This window comes from Cyprinus carpio, chromosome B25 (genome assembly GCF_018340385.1).
Source record: "Cyprinus carpio isolate SPL01 chromosome B25, ASM1834038v1, whole genome shotgun sequence".
Classification (NCBI taxonomy): domain Eukaryota; kingdom Metazoa; phylum Chordata; class Actinopteri; order Cypriniformes; family Cyprinidae; genus Cyprinus; species Cyprinus carpio.
In genome coordinates, this window is record NC_056621.1 from 16,357,409 (window position 1) to 16,375,995 (window position 18,587).

Sequence of the window (18,587 nt, forward strand, 5' to 3'; positions counted from 1 at the left end):
ATGAAGAGACTCCTCTCTGCTGGATGTCCATAACTCAGAGCAGCACACTGCTACCTCCGCCAGGGCCACCAGATCAGTCTTCCCGCTCCCCCTCGCCTTCGATACCTGCCTAATGCCCCTTTTTCTAAATAAACTATGCATTAGCTAATGGCTCACAGGAATGATAATGGATAATGGCTTGGGAAATCTCATTTTGAACTGGAACAGAAAGAAAGAGGCTGAAGTTGTGTGTGTTTTAAGAATATCTTTGAAAAGTCATATACATCTTGGGCTATGGTTCAGCGAGGTAGTGTTCCCAGTTGACGGCTTACAAGAATAACCTTGATAAGACATGCGTTTTTTCTTCACTATTAGGGATATTTCTTCATGCAACTCTAACCTTTCATGAAAGGCATGTCGCTCCTCCATATGTCTGTACTTGTTTTGACCTTGAAAGTCCCTTGAAAGACTCTGGATTGTGTGCAACAATAGTCCCATTTAGCCTGCAACTTGCATGTAATCTTAAAGTGGTTATTTTTCAATGGATAGGTGACTGAAATCTACTATTATGAGCAGATGTCTCAAGGTAAGAGCTCGGTCCCAGGTAAAGAAACTCATAAACCTTGAGACCAAAGGCCCAGAGATGTCTTTCTTCCACCCCCTTGTCCTCTTAAAGAATATAAGAAGTTTCGGAAACTCTAAAACCTCCAAAACTTTTCTGAGCTGCAGAACCAAGCGCTCGTATTTTACTTCTGGTGACGCCCGGAATCTTTCTCCAGCATCTGGTCCTCTCATGCCGGGTAAGGGTAAGAATCCATCACCTTCCCCCAGGGTTTGCATAATCTTCTCATGGAGGTGAGGTGCCACGGTTTTGGCTATTCGCTGCCTCGTCCTGGGATTTCATACGTCTGCTCGTGTTTGATATCTGAACTCAGCAGAGTAGAGACACATATGGGCGACTCATAAAGCTAGCGTGGTTTATAGAGGGGCCTGATGGGAGTGCTTGCTCCAACCTGAACAAAGAGAGCAAAACTAAGACTAGAGGTCTAGAACAAAATGGATCATTCCTTGAGGAATTCTGCCAGACTGATGGTGGATTTGACTTTTCTTATCATACAATGACATCCAGAAGCTATATAAACTGGATATTTGCTTTCAGATGGGTAGAATTATGGCCATAAATCAAACTTAGTTAATGACCTTTATCTTATTTAGTTTATTGAATTAATAAATCTCACCACTGTATTACCAATGTACTGCACTGAATTAATATGCAGCATTTCTTGTGTACATCTTCACAGAATGATTTGTTTTTTTGGTAGCATCCAATTTCTAAACCCTATATATTATCTCATGTCATGCATTAGAATCTGTTACACCAATTTATGGTCCTCTCTCCATGTATGTATGTAGACATCATGTCTGTCTGCGTTTACCATGGTAATACCATGTTTTTGAACATTTAAACAGTAATTCTATTTTATAGAATTCCAGTGGCAATGCCAGGTTTTTTACATTTACCCTATTACAGTTTTTGGACATGTAAACTAATACCATGCTTTTTGGAAATTTACTGCAGTAATACCTTTTTTAACACCTTTTTTTGTTTGTTTTTTAGGCATTTACAAAGATTTTTTTTTTTCTTTTACTATGGACATTTAACATGCCAATGTACCATAGTAAAACTACCTTTTGGACATGTATTATAGTAATATTACACTTTTTGGACATTCATCATGGCAATACCACACCATGGTAATGCATTATTATTATTATTATTATTTTGACTTTTTAAAACATTTACTGTGCTATTGTACCATTGTGTTTATAATTACCATGGTAATGTTACATGTTTTTGGATAATTACTTTGGTAATGTCATATTTTTCAGACATTTACCATGGTGATATCATGGCATGATAATTTCATGGTTATTTGACACTTACCTGTATGACACTTATGAATTTGTAGTTTCTTGTCATACCAGAATCTGTTGGATCAGCTTGTGGTCAAAATGGCCTTTGAATTTTTAAAATTAAAATGATTTCCTCTTGTGTTCTTGTATTGTGGAGCTGCTAAATAACACAGCAATCCTCTGGATGACTTGGGGGACTTCCTCTCGACTGGGACATATTAACAGCAGCTACTCTGAAATACAGACAAAGAGAGAAAGAGAGAACAGGAGAATAATAACAGCAATGTTTGATCTGTCATTTCTGGCCCTGTGCATGGGGCCAGTCTTTGTGTGGTTGCTGGGATTTGCTGTAGCCCTTAGGCAACGTCTGCTATGTGTGTGTTTGGATGCGTGAGGGGCATTTGGCCAAATGGTCAGAACAGAACGCATTAAAAGGGGCGTGAACTGCAGCTGAGGTGATTCTTTGATAATATCACCAGGGAGAGTCGTGCAAAACCCAACATCACACCGGGGGATGTCAGACATCTTTGCCAAAAATACAAAAACCCCCCCCCCCTCACATATCTCTAAAAAGAACAAAAGCGTGTGTTTTCCCCCCTAATAAAATGACCACCCGCTCTCCCCTCTTCTTCCCCCCCAGCCACAGGAAATCTATCTTGAAGTGATTATTTCATCAGAGCGGTCAGGTCCCCTCTGAGGGCCCGGCTGTGTGTGTGTGTGAATCTGTGTGGATATGTTCTGTGTGTGTTGCTCTCTGGAGGAAGTCTTTCATTCGTGTAACAGGCATGAACGATTCAACCCTTCGCTCATTTAAAGGGCTTTTCCTGCAGTCTGCAGTCGACACCTCTGCCTTGAGGCGATGAGCCATGATGGGGTTGCAATGAAGGCCGCCAAACAGTAAATCCTTCCTTTTCGTTCACCGTGCTGTGCGGTGTCTGTCAAAGCCTCAGAACCTCAGTATTGTTTTTGTGGAAAACGAAACATGATAGTACCTAAACAAACTACTATAAAAGTATATGACTAAAAACAAAAGAAAAGAAAAGAAAAGAAAAGAAAAGAAAAGAAAAGAAAAGAAAAGAAAAGAAAAGAAAAGAAAGCAGAAAAACATAAATAAATAAATACACTAAACCAAAACAAAAATGAAACAAAAAGCAAAGCAAAATACCAAACAAATCAAAAATAAAACAAAACAAAACAACAACACAAAGCAAAACAAAAATGAAACAAAAAACAAAGCATCAAAGCACTAAACAAAAAACCCACAGCAATAAAAACAGCGAAACACTAAACAAAATAAAAATAAAATAAAAACTGAACACAAGCAGCAACAACAACAACAACAACAAATAAATAAATAAATAAATAAATAAATTAAACAAAAAGCAAAGTATTAAACCCTAAACAAAAAACCTGAACACTAAAGCAAGACCCTAAGCAAAACAATAATAAAAAACAACACAATAAAGCAAAAATAAATAAATAAATAATAATAATAATAATAATAATAATAATAAAATAAATAAATAAAACAAATGAAACAAAAAGCAATAATATAACAAAAAGGAAACAAAAAATCAAAGGAAAAAAAAGGAAAGCAACAAAAACACTAAACAAAAAACCTGAACACTAAAGCAAGACCCTAAGCAAAACAATAATAAAAAAACAACACAACAAAGCAAAAAAATTTAAATAAATAAATAATAATAATAATAAAATAAATAAATAAAACAAATGAAACAAAAAGCAATAATATAACAAAAAGGAAACAAAAAATCAAAAGAAAAAAAGAAAAACAACAAAACACTAAAATAAAGAGAAAAACTTAAGGTCATTAACAGACAGAAGGACAGAAATGGACAAACAATGTATGAAATGTCCTAGCAGAATTCAATAATTTTTCACTAAATATGTTATTAATAAAATATATGAAAAGTTTTTTTGCAGAAACAGTTAACTCCGTTTTTTTTTAAATCATGTTTTTATTGTTTCAATGTTTTAGTTAGCTGTATTTTTTTAGTTATTATTTAACCTAATCAAAATAATCCAACTGCAGTTTAATTGGGATTAATTGGAATGCACAATGAAAAAACATGGTTTTATCATGGAGTTGTCGGTTTTTGCAAAATAACTCCTCATATTTAATTTTTTGAAACTATATTTTCTTTTTTTTCTATTATTGTAGTTATTTAAGCATATGTTTGTTTGTTTGTTTTTTATAAAACCAAAGGTACTGTTACCAACAACAAAAAAGTGGATATAGATTTTGTAAATGTTGCAAGCTAGATTTAAATTCTGCTTATATCAGCCACGTTTATGACTTCTTCTCAAGTCTACTTTGGTAAAGATGAATAACAATGATCCATAGGTTTATGGTGTGGTGTCATCTCGGGGACGGTGGGAAGAGATGCTAACTGCACTGATAAATGGCCTTATACTGTCCAGCTCTGCCTATTAAACATGTTTCTTATTATCGATCAAGCTAAACAACCTGATGGAGGGGGAGAGAAGTCACCTTGATATAATTCTATCTATCAATCATTCCTGAGGCCCTCTTAGACACGGCTGGCACTGCCATTAGCACAGGCTGGCATTATGTTCGGGAAGAAGAGCTACTGGGTTTTTGGTGATTAGACTGATGAATGGTCAAACATCACATATATGATGGTGTTTTTTACTCATTCAAATCTAATTTACTATGGTTGAAAAATTCTGCATTTCTTTTCAAAAGTATTACAGACATTTTGGCTGTGTTTGTTTCTCTGGTTCTCTTTTCGTTTCCCAATCTAAATGCATACTAGCTAGAAAAAATATAGGCTTGGTGAACATATATATGCTTGGTGTATGATTAAGCTCGCTCCCCTTCTAGACTCAGTATTACCATAATACAGAAATCTACCGTGAAAAATTAGTCAAGAATGAAAAGGCTAAAGAGCTCAGAGATCACGTAAGCCTAAATCCTGGGGCTAAAAATAGCCCAAAGTTCAAAATATGGGCATATGAGTGTCATTGTATGCTTTCTGGATTTCTAGAAAATGCTGTTTGCATGGGTGAACATCAGATACCATTTAAATGTAATTTTCAATGCTATTTCATGTGGCAAATCAAGCATATTTTTGATTTACCAATCAACAGGAAATATTTTCCCTTCTATTTTTTGGCATTTCTACTATTGTTCTAACTTCAGACTGCTTTCTCCCACACAAAACAACTACTGCTGGACCATCATCCTTTGTGTACAACCCAAGGCCAGATTTTCCAATGGAACTGGAATGGAAAAAACACAGATCTTACATATCATAAGTCATTATGGACAATGTAAGAACACTGGATAAAGGAATGGAAGACTCTCAGATCTCACCAGGATCCATGGGGACTGCGAAGATGGTTTTCTCTCTCAGAAACTTGACTAGGAGCCGATACTTCTGATTCCAAGGATGGACTTGCTGGAATTTCAATCATATACACATATACAAGCAAGAAAGCTCTTGGGCAGCATGGCTGGGACAGTGTTCTTCAACTACTTGAGTGCCTTCAACAACACCATTTGGATTCAACAACACCATCTTAATTCATTATTCAATTACGATACTTTTATGCTGCTTTTTTTGCCTTTTGTAGAGATTGACACCACTCATCCTCATTGACTGCGATTATGGGGAAATGAGTGGCTCGGACATTCTTCAAAACATCTCCATTTCTGTTCAACAAAGGTGTGGATTTACATGATGGTCTGTAAATGATGACAGAATTGTTGTCCTTTAAAACACTCTGAAACTGAAAATGTATCATCTGTAGGTTCAAAAAACGTGTCATTTAAATCACATACCAGAGCTCATGTATCAGATAATTATAGCAAAATGTTGTCTGTTTAAACCTAGCAATGATAAAGTAATCACAAAATAAAAATGAAAATTTACCATCAGGCTCCTCATGAGGCTCCTGTTTTCAGCTAAAGGTCAATGACTCATCCATGTGGCCGCTGTGGCCCTTCTCTTGTTCTCCAGCCGCTCTCCAATCAGGAAGGCGCGAGGAAACAATTTGCCCAACACCTGGTCTGGGATCATGCTGGAACACGCTTGGTCTGCACTCGTTCGGGTCGCAGCCGTGATGGAGCTCTCGCGGCTTCCAGAAGTTTCTGTACTGTTGAAAGACATATGGCTGGGCACGGTTTTGCGTAACCTCTCTGAGCCCTTACCATCTGCCTGCAGGCCCAGGTGTGCCCGGTCTGGCAGGCTTCAACTCAGCTTCCCCGCACCACTGGAGTGCTGTCATTCACCACTGCACTTCAGCTGATCTCAGACCAGCTCCAAACATTAGATCAATGAGCCCACAGCAGCAGGGGCTACAATTAAATCAACAACAGACTGAAAATTAACTCGGTTCCTCTGATCTTTCATACACTAAAACAATATAAGGATGTCACTGCATGACAGACAGATTAACCACAGACTGGATGGTCGTTTGCTGGTCCAAATGTACTGCTTCTGTTGATTTGAAATCTGTTCCAGCCAGAGGCTAGTTTTGAAACTGTAGCTTGCCCAGTCAAAAAGCTAATCAGAATTTAAAGCTTGAATGTGTTTCATTTTTTAAAAAACAACAAAAAATCCAAAATCCTATACAAACATTTTGACCAAAAAGCTGAGAAAAATTGCAGATTGGATTCAGAATGATGATCAAAACATAGATGGAGTAGGTCACTTCCATCAACACCCCCAAAGCTGCACAGTCCTATACCATATCCTGGGGGTCAACATTTAATTCGTTACCGTTAGGCAGTTTTGATTTATATAGTGTTTATAGGGATAGTTCACCCCAAAATTAAAATTCTGTCATTAATTCCTCACCCTCATGTCATTCCAAACCTAAGATGTTTTTGATGAAATCCGAGAGCTTTCTGACCCTCCATCGATAGCAACACAACTGACACATTCAAGACCCAGAAAGGCAGAAAGGACATCATTAAAATCCAAATCCATATGACATCAGTGGTTCAACAGTAATTTTATGAAGCTACGAGAATACTTTTTCTGTGCAAAGAAAACAAAAATAACTACTTTATTCGACAAATTCTTCTCTTTCATGTCAGTCTTTAACATGCATTCACAAGAGTTTCACGACGCTTACGTGTGCATTCTACATCAGAGTGTGTCAACACACTTGCAGTTTTATCTTAATTTGTGTACCAAAAATAAAAAATTAAGTTCTTACTGGTTTGGATTTTGAAATCAGCTACTATTTAATTTTATTGCCTCGCGTCTCCAACACTGATTTCAGTTAGCCATTACTAAGGTTAGCCAAATAGCTATTTAGCCATTGTTTTAGCAACGACACCATCTTCAGCTAAAATCAGTAAAACGTATGTGTTTTGACCTTTTATTTACATGACAATGGCGTTTTGAAAATGCAAACTTGTTTCAAAGAGCAAGTTTTTGGAAACAGTATTGTTATAACCTCTGTGTAAACTAAGAAAATGTGATTTTGTGGAAACCGTGACATTCTGCGCGTGTATGTGCACAGGCACATAGTGACATCACCATCTACTGGCCTGGCATGCATAATACAGCGTTTTTAGTCATTCTTGTGGATCCGTGTAAATGGGAATTGCTTTGACAAGATTGACGTCTGGATGCAAAACCTGTTTCCAAAACCAACATTTTTTTTCAGTTTAGTACATTGTTGTTGTGTAATCATACACTCAGTCTTGCTCTATTCTGACTTGTAATGCCTACTTTTCAATTAATTCACAATGGATAAAACCCTAACCATTTTTTCTTATTGAACATCCTGTGGGATTTTAATGGCTTCTGACAAGTGCAGAATTTTGTAAATTTTAAAGTTGTTCTGACTTAAATATACTGGCGACAGACTTGAGAAAGAAGTCCAAAGTTTTTACAGCATTTCTGTACATATAATTCTTCTAGTTGTAATTCATGGGTGAGGATTATGCTAATTATGAATGAGCAATTTATTTACGAGTTACTGGAATTCATTAACATACATGTTTAACTATTAAATATGAGGTGTATGAAGCTTTTGTGAACCTGGAAGAGTTTTCGGGAATTACACCGAATTTACTCATATATCTACCAAAGTTTAATGGAAGAGGTCCGTTGAGTTTAAATCTAATCACAGATTTTCTATCACAGTTGTCTGAAAATGTGCAAAAGTGTGCACTGGCAAGTTCAAAAAACCCCAAGAGAGCTTTCAGCAACAAATTATTTGGTTTTGTTGACAGTGAAGCCATAAATGTGCCATGAATACACTCTACTGAATGTGTCGTCTGTACCCCAGTCCTACAGCATTCAGAACATGTTGGAGGCCTTGATCTATTTTATCCATTTTGCCATTTCATTTTAAAACTCAAACATACCTTTATGCAGTCGTGAAAAGACATGCAGTGATTGTAAAGACGTGTTCGTTCAATAACTTGAAGCCCCTTGCTGTGCCACCTGTTGCCAAGCAGGCAAGTCCTCTATTGTGCTTCCTGCCATTAAGGAGCCAGTTCAGAATAACTATAGCAATTCATCCATTACAAACGCAGCCTTTAGCTCTGCACGTTTTTGTTCCCTAAAGGAAAATAACAATCACTGAGTCACAAGAGCATTTTTTTTTTTTGAGGACCTACGAGGTTGTGAAGGGTTTTTTTTTTATAAATGTTGATTGTAGGGACGTTCTAGTAACATGGTCTGCTGAATTATCAGACTACAACATAGGATCGTAGGGAGAAGGAAGCAGCGTTTGATCAGTCATCAGGTGTCAACGGCAGCTCTGAAACGCAGGCCGAGGCGGCAGCTCTTGTTTGTGTCTCGCTCGTAGCTCTTCAAAGTGCCTCGGCGGCTCACCAGCGCTCATTTAAATGGAAACTTTCTTTCAAATTTCCACCGTTGCTCCTGTTGACACAGGACAGTTTCCTGAGGAAAAAAAAATACAGTTATTTCTTCCTTTATTCCTTTTGCTTTTTTTTTCACTCTGCCCTCTTCTCTCGCGCATGTTTGTGAGGATGATTAATGGCCGGATCTGAGATGCAGAACAGAGGTTATCAAAGGATTTGAGCTGTTCTACAACACCACATTAATTACATCACACGGCAGGGAAGGTGCCGAGCGGCACTAGGAAGTACAACAAACACGGTTTTGATTTGCACAGGAACTGTGTTCTGTATTTTAATGGAATTGCATTAGAATGTTTACAATGTAAATTTAACAGTAATTTATTATAAAATTGGTTTGTGGTCAAAATATAACCATACTGCACTACACTGTGGGATAATAGAACTAAAATTATTCCTAAAGTTTAAAAAGAGAAAAAAAAACAATAAGATTAAATGTATAATGTTGCAGATGTCTCTTGATTTTTCTACTGAGAAAGAAAAACCCAGTGATCTCGCACGTGTTTCCTAAAGTTTAAAAAGAGATTTCAACATCATCTGTGCTCAGATTCGCAAAAATGCCAAAGTCTACAATAAAATATCACTAATCTCTATATAAACTCAACAAATTCTCATTAAATTGTTCTAAAACGATCCGAGCTATAGTTATTAATGCTGTAGTTATGTACTCATACGGTATATTACCAAATGTCTCAGTGTCTATTGCTATCTTTATCTTTTATGAAATTTTAGAATGTTTATGATTGTAATCACAAGAGTAATCAGAAATAAAAACAAAAATAATAAAATAATTGATAATGTTAATAGATGCATTATTATTATTATTACAAATATTTTTATTTTTATCTTTAAGATGTTTATAATTGGAATCACAAAAATAATCAAAAAACTAAAATAATAAAATAATTTATATTAATGTTAATATATTTATGTTTAATCATAAAAATAATAATGTATTTCACACACATTTAAGGAATAATGGCCAATTTTAATAATTATCTGTGGTTAACTTTTAGTTTGGGTTGCTAACTGAGTAAATAGAAATCAACAGTCTTAAATTATCTTAGCTTACAAAATATTACATTTCAAAACAGTATTATTACAAACTATTGAATTTTATTTATTTATTTATTTTTTCATGCTGGGAATTAAAAGACTGCAAAGTTGGGACATTTAGACATGCTATTACAAGTTATGTGTAAATATACAACAGACATAACTGTGAATCCTGATTGATTATTAATAATAAACTTTATATCTACAACTACTCTAAAACTGTGAACACACAGCTACTGTAGCAGAGAGGAATACACTGTAAATACACAGTAAACTACCTCGTATATTTAATGATGAAGAGATCATCTGAGCCCATCATGAAGACATGAAAAAAACTAGCCTGCTCCCGTTCAGCCGCAACACCCTTCAGGAGCAACAGACAACCTGAACTTCTCAAGTTAACTTTAACGAAAAGGAAAAGAATCGAATCTCTGTATATACGCGGAGATGGTAAATGTTAGCCCGCCTGCTGCATCCTACTCCATATCACTTGGCCCGTTATGAAAAATAGTTTGCTATTTTGGAACCCCCCCCTGGCAGCCATAGTGGATCACCACAGACCCCGAGCTCATTTATCTTTTGTCAGAGATGAAGCCAAACTAACGCCATCTCCCGAAGCAGCTAAAGAATGAGGAGGGGAGAAGGGAGGTAAAAATAAACCGCCAGCACTCAGGTAACGACACGGAGAAGTCACTTTACAAGTAATGTGTGGCTTTTTAAAAGTGGAACTCTGTCGTTCCATTAGGACATTAAACACTTTTTGTTCCCAGGCAACCTGATTAGAAGTGTCTTTCCCCAGCTGAAAGTTTGGGAAGAAACATGACGACAGGGAGCAAAATAAGAGAAGTGTTTTGCTGACTGGTGAATGACTCGCTCGCTGTCCTGAAACATTAATGTCTGACAGAATCAGCTCAAATTGAGGCGTGATGGAGACTGCAGAGAAACTGTGATACAGTTATGCTTGTTTTTGTCACTTTCTCTCTCTACTCTCATAGAGTGGTGGGGTGGGGTGCGTATTAATGTATGCTAAATCTTTATAATTTCATTGTAGGTGAGATGGGGGCTAGTTGTCACAATGGATACATCTCAATAGCTATAAGGTTTTAAAAGCCACATTGCAACTTTGTCCACCAAATTAAAATTATAGTGTTATCATATTTTTATTTTTGGGTGAACACAATAAAACCACAATGACATTCAAGAGCCAGCTATATGATTAAGCAAGTGTGTATTTCCAGAAATGCCTCAGCAAGTTGTCATATGTGTTCTACAGATTTTATGTTTTACAAGTGTTTTTGTAATTTTAGGAACTGTATAAATTACAGTATATGTCAGCCAAAGCAAAGAATATTACCTTTTACATTTTTGCTATTTTACGTATGATTTTTTCAGTGTTTCACAATTGTTTTACTGTTAAAATTGTGCTAAACAGCCTTTAATACATTTTTAAATGACAAGTTCCCATTGTGATAACATGCCCAGCTATTAAATTAACTGGATATTTTTTCCAGAATAATTGAATTTCAGTGTTTATGATTTGCTACTTTATTGTTTCAATTGCTCAAATAAAGAAGCTTCACATATTTTGATTATATAAAGAACATTTTTCACTGGAGCTTCAATATTTTTGAATAGCTTCACTTTGTTTTTCATATAAAGAACATTTTTTCCCATCAAATGAGCATTTTAGTGCTGTAGTAAGGCTTGAAAGTGCATTTGTTTTTACCTAATAGATACTATATGTTTTTAAAAACAAATGCAATATCCTTATTCTATTTATTTGTATCATATTTGTATTCTATATTCTTAAATATACCATTAACTGGGACAATATTAATGTTAACATTTATATTCACAGGCTAATTACCTAAAAAAAATGGATTATGGCATGTGAGCAAACATAGCTGTTGCAATCTCCTAGTCTCAAATATCTCTCTCTCTCTCTCACTTTTCTTTGCCTGAGGCCATGTGATTGCCCATCACTTCAAGGTCTGTGGCTCCGTGCACGACTGAGTGCGCTCGCCATGCGATAAGCCAGCCGCCTCTGAATAACACATCTGCCTGACAGGGCAATGATCGGCCCGTCTCTGTAAAATAATCGTCCCAGAGTTCCTTGCCGCCCAGGTATCAGCGTTTATGATTTTTACTCAGGCATAGTGTAGGACGTGACAACAACAATCCTTGTCCCATGTGCTCAGCGTTGCAGCCAGCTGCCTCGCCATGACAAAGACTGACTGACTCCTTCTTCTATCACAAATACACACGCACCTCAGGGGAGCGCCGTCACAGTTTCGGTGGCATCGGTCCAGAGAGATAAACACTACCGGCCCGGTGCTGTACCTCTGCAGCTCTGTCAGTCAGGACATATGCTGGGATTATAAATAAATAAATATACGGCCGCTCCATCGTGATTGCCTCTCCATGCCTGATGTGGCACGCTGATGGCTCACGGCCGTTGGAGATGAGCACATGATGACACGTCTGGAGTCAAACGGCAGTAAATGACACACTGAGAAACTGTCCCATAATGCAAAATGATGATACAACAAGATAAAACAAGTTTCTGTCTGCCTTAGTATTCCCCTTGTAGCTGGAATATGTTATAAAAGCCTATTACATAGTATTTGAGTACTAATTATGGCAAAATGCAAACATTTTTAACATGTTGGCATAGTTTCTACTACAACATTCCACTCAAATGTCAACTGCTAGCAAAACTAATGTGGATTATGATAATTATGTACCTATAAATGCAATGCTTAATTTGACTTAAAACTGCTGCAAGTCATTTAACAGATTACATTTCATAAATATATATTTAAGATACAATTTAAGTACATCAAAAATATCCAGAAAACATGATTTCAAAAAGTTCTCTCTGACCTTTATGAGACACATAAAAATACACATACTTCATCAACTATTATTCAACACTACTGTACAAAACAAAAAAAATTATTAAAATTTTTTTTTTTTAAAGAAGTCTGTTATGTTCACAAAGGACACATTTATTATTATAAAAAAACAGTAAAAACTGTAATATTAATAGCTGTTTTCAATTGTAGGGTCAGAGCCTTCGAATTAAGAAGTCAAAACAAATAGTTATTTTTAGTCATATTAGTAATTTGCATGTTGTTTAAAACTTCCTCCATATAGTGGATGTTAAGCTAATTGACATTCAATTCTAATTTGAATTAGCGGTCTTATTTCCGAAGGCGTCTTTCTAGTCTTGCATACAGTGGATGCTCAAGCGGGCCTTGTTTTTTGTGCCTTTGTAGCACACCAAAGTTTTAAAGGGGAGGGGTAGGGGAGCACTGCTGCTCCCTCTGGGAGGGGTAGATGTTGCCCTCGTTCGGCTTTGGCCTGCTTTCTTTGTTGTATCCTATTCTGGTAACATTTTTTCGACGCCAACCTGTTAAAGTTGTGAAATGCCCATTGTTCTTCTGACAACAAGAGTTGCGGGGGTTGAATCCTTTGACATGAACCCAAAGGAGCGCTCATGATAAGTTATTGAGCTCGTGTAACCTGGGCCACTATTGCATCTGCCTTTGTTTTTGCTTTTTTTAATACCACATCCCATAGCACTGTCACAGAATCATACACAAGAATTCGAACAGCTTGTTATTTCAGCACAAACATACAGTATGGAAGCCTAAAAAGTCAAAACATACAGTATGGAAGCCTGTTTCCCCAACTGAAAAAAAAAAATTAAAAAGTCAATTGTGACTTTTTATCTCGCAATTCTGACTTTTTTCTAACAACTGCGAGTTTATATCTCACAGTTCTGACTTCTTTTCTCATAATTGCGAGGTATAAAGTCAGAATTACGAGATGTAAATTCACTGTGTGAGTTTACATTTCGCAATTCTGACTTTTTTTCTCAGAATTCTTTATAACTTGCAATTGTGAGTTTACATGGTCGCACAAGTTTTTATGGCTTTTTATAAAAAAATTCTAAGAAAAAAAAGTCAGAATTGCGAGATAAAAAATTCTGACTTATTTTTCTCACAATTGTGAATTTACATCTCGTAATTCTGACTTTATACAGTATCTCACAATTCTAAGAAAAAAAAAAGTCAGAATTGTGAGATCTAAACTTGCAGTTGTGAGAAAAAATCAGAATTATAAGTTTATGTTGCATTTCTGACTTCATAACACACAATTGCACCTCTATAAATTTCATTATAAACTTAATTGTGACTTTTTATCTCATAATTCTGACTTTATTTCTCATATTTGTGACTTTATATTATGCAATTCTGACTTCTTAAAGAAAAAATTTCAGAATCGCAAGAAAAATTGAGAGATAAAAAAAAAATCGCAATCACTTTTTGATTTTTTATTCAGTGGTGCAAACAGGTTTCCACACAATTGCTGTGTTTTTTGTTTTTGTTTTTTTTTTTAGCACGGAAAACCAGTGTGGATGAAACATCAGGCAAGGGGTGCAGAACCCTAACAGAGCTCCTGACTAGCAGAGATGGTGAAAAGGCTAGAAGTGGCTTATTGTGCCACAGACAAGTACATGACCAGTAGTCCTTTAAAAAATCCTTTCAAGCACTGGTTATCACTTGTGAGCAGTAATAGTGGGCCGCTCATTAGAAAACTGAATGAAAATGAAATGTGGAAATCATTTACATTTAATAAGAATATGTGCTCTACCTCAAAATTGTATTCGTTTTGGAAAATAAATGTAAAATATTTTTATTATTCATATTTTTTATTATTATTAATTTATATTGTTTAATAAATTAGGAAATATTTTAGTTCATTTATAAAATTTTTGTAAAATTATATGTTTTTGACTTTAACACAGGCATGTTTTTATATGACAATCAATTCAGTGAAGCACACAAACAGTTAACATTGGAAGGAATAAGAAGACATATTTTGGAATCATGAAAACCGCATATTGAATTCCTTTAAAATACAGCTAAACGGAAAGCTGGGTAATATCTGGAACATTGTGCTTGGAGCAAGTTACATATCAAATATAGGCATAAAGGAACATCCATAATCTGAAAAACCTTTCTCGGTTGTGGGGCATAATTTTCATGAGTGAGGTTATGCACACGAAACACACAAAATGTTAATCTGGAGTTATGAAATAGTGACGCCGATTAAAAAAAAAAAGAAAGACAAAAGACGATAAAGGCACTGCAGACAAAGAAAAGAGTTCCTATTTAAAATCACAACCACAAGGCTGTGATAAAATCTTTCTTTTTTTCTCTTTGCACAAAGGGTCTACTACTGTAACTCCCTGTTTCTCATTCAGTCAAATTCTGAGGCTATTATAGTCATATATGGCACCAGCTATAGTGTTAAACAACAAATGATCAAATACTAACATACATAAAACACAACAAAACAAATACGCTGGTTGTGAGGTAACATTACACACAAGTTTGTGAGGTACAATTGCCAATAACAGCAGTATGCTGGTAATATTTAGACCAACAACATGACTATGCGTGTGCTAATGTTTTATACAATACATTGATAAAGAAGTTAATACTGAATAACTTACATTTTGTGTTCACCAATAGAAATGGTTCCAAACAAAGCCGCAGTAGATTAATAACAGTCATGTGTCCAATGAATCAGAATGTTTGTTTGCTTTTAATAGACTGATGCCTCTGCAACAATATAATTACTAACTTGGGGTTTTGGAGTCATAATGATTGTTCATATGATTCTTTAAAATCTGGAGACTGAAATGCAGTATGCATAAAAGCTGTATCATTCGAGAAAATTATTTAAAATATGGACCCTTCAGGAAAAGAAGTCTGTGTGTTTCACAGTGTCCAGGAATGCTGTTAATAATGAAGGGTGTTGTTAGCGAGCATGCATGAGTGTGTTTTATGTGTATGCTTGAATCCATGCGTAAACATACAAACAGACTGCAAATACTGCCCAGCCAACTGGCAGTCACATCCAGCTGGGTTACAGGCCTGACTGCCTAATGAAAGTCTCTCTCTTTCTTTTCGCCTCTTTCTCACCCTAGAGACTGCAAGCCTTTTAAACTGTACACTGTAAGAAGAACTGAGGGGCTTGCACTGGCTTCTGCATGCATGCTCTCATACACCCTGATCCCCCCAAAAAACAGCAGGAGACACACACAAGCACTGGCTGAAGGTGTAGCGTTGTGTTTACATCTCAAAATACATCCATATCGATAGCCCAGCTGTGCATCAAAAGCCCATTAATGCAATAGTAACCCGTTTCAAAACACAGGAATGCATTTATGCTGCAGAGGATTGCCAATAGCAGTTTTATCAACCAACTGCTGGGGCTGAACATAAAAATGATGGCAAATCAAATATCTGGACATGAAACTGCTGTTTGAAAAGGTCCATATTGATTTTTCTCTGATAAAGTCAATGCATACACTTTATTTAAACTGACATGTCCTCCTCAGGGAGTCTTTTGTGTCTAAACTCACTTATGAGGTCCATATGACGATTAAATTGAAGGAGCAAGACAAAAAGACATCTTTATTACTCAGAGGTTGCTCTTTCATTGCTTAGGAGACCTTATTTTTTATTCTGGAATACAATTTTATGCTTAGACACCTGGTAGATATCACTGAAATAGCTCTGTGGCATCCTTAAAATTCATTCACACCAAGAACAATAACTGTAAAGATAACTATAATCGTGACTATATAAGTGTCCATAAGTGCACATTGCAGTTTTGTCGTCTTCCACTTTAAATGCTCGAGCTCTTCAGTTGTGTCGATTCTGATTGGCTGTCAGTGTTTTTATTGCTCACCTAGTGAAAAATAAATATACTAAAATGTATTTGAAAAACATTTATTTCATGCTAAGTATACTATAAATACATTTACATATTTGTGTACTTATACCCTGCAATTGTACTTTTAGTATACTAAACTGGTTTACTTAAAGTCTACTAATTTTGTGCTTAATGTACTTTAATTGTGTGGAAGTCCAACTAAAGAGACACTCAAGTATATTAGATTGTGCTAAAGTGCAACTATTGCAAGTATATGTCAGGTGTACTTTAAATATTTAGCATTTAAATTATTCAATATTATTCAATAATTATGCAGTATTATTCAAAGTTCATAATCCTCATCAATAGTGACATTAAAACACATATCATTGCTGCCATGTCATTGGAGTGCAGTTATTCTTCTTGTTATTTACCTATAGCATCTAATAGCATTTAGTATGATTTTCCCCTGACTCTTTTTCTGAAGGCAAAACAATAAAACCAGAAGACCTCAATAAAATGTACTGTCTCAGAAAAGCAAGTGAGATATTATTTGTGATTTAGAAGGATCTAAACTTCCTGTCAGAGACTTTTAAAGAGACTTGCAGTGCCTCGCTCACCTGTTAAGTGCTTACGAACAACAATGTTCAGAAACAGTCTGCTTAAATAGCCTTTGCTCTGTGGGCCTATATATCGAGACTGTAAGGTCTAATAAAAGGTTCAAGCGAGAGTTAGTTTCGCGGCGAGGGAAAGGGCAGCGGTTTTTCCCTGTGCCCCGCTTCCATTAGCGCAGCTCCCTTGTGTGTAATGACCAGGCCCAATGCTTATCCTGGCATAAGACGTAAAGCAATCGAGCCCCTGCCTCGAACGGCATGGCTGGAGCGATTCGGGAAATAACAAGGAGCCGCGGCCCTGACCGGGTCTGGAAACAACTGAACGCTCATTAAGAACGGACTGATGGGAAAGAGAGAAGCTAATGTAGCAAGTCAAACGGATTTGCTTTCTCTCATTATTTCTCTTCCTGTCTCTCTCTCAGCTCACTTCCTGTCCCCGCAGTCTCCCTTTAAATAATTCTTCTCATCCCTTCATAATCTGAAAACGAGAGGGTGCACTTTGCACATTTAGAGAAACTCTTCAATGAAAATATTTAAGCAGTCTAGTCAAACACCTTGTGGAGAGTTTGAGCCTGTAGAGGCTAGAAAAAGCGGCCGTGAGCCAGGGAGCAGTTGCTGAGAATGAATGATTAGGGGCCGTCCGCTCTTCGCCAAGTGCCACGGGGCCAAAGTGGCTCGGGTTTACAGGGGCGTTATCGATAATTTATTGGATCATCTGCTTTTTCTCTCACGCCAAGCCAAGATAAAGAGGAGTGAGGCCTCTCGACAGAAGCCAGCGCTCAAACTCACTTCACCAGAGCGGATGGTTCGACAGACGCCAACAAGTTATTTGCATCAACATATGGGATTTAGCCTTGTGACTGCATTGTAACGCTGTTGTAGAATGGGGCACAATTAGACAGTTTGAAGTTTTCTTTTCCATAGAGGAACTTGAATTTGACTAATGGCCTGAGTAAAGTGAATCACATTTTGGAAAACTCCTTTGACGGAGAGAGTTCTTGGCGATAACAAAGTATCTTTTCTTGCACATTACAGTACATCAATTCTTAAAGTCTGTGTGAATTGCCCGTTTCACTTATACTGTATAATATGATGCATTGCAGAGTGAAAAGGGCTATTCAACAAAAACAAAAAGGGGCATGAAGTAATTTATTTCCATAATCAGAATGGAATCAAAAATGAATGCCAGTTTATTAAATTGGCATCTAAATAGTTATTTGGTCATTGGTTAACAATAAGAGCATGATGCATTTTTTTGGCTCCTAGCAAATGTACTCAAAAATACATTGAAAAGCAATTAACAAATATACTGTTTCAAATGTCTGTATTAAAAATGTTTCAATGTTTTTAAAGTTTTTTTTAAAGGGATATTTCACCCAAAAATGAAAAGTCTGTCATTAATT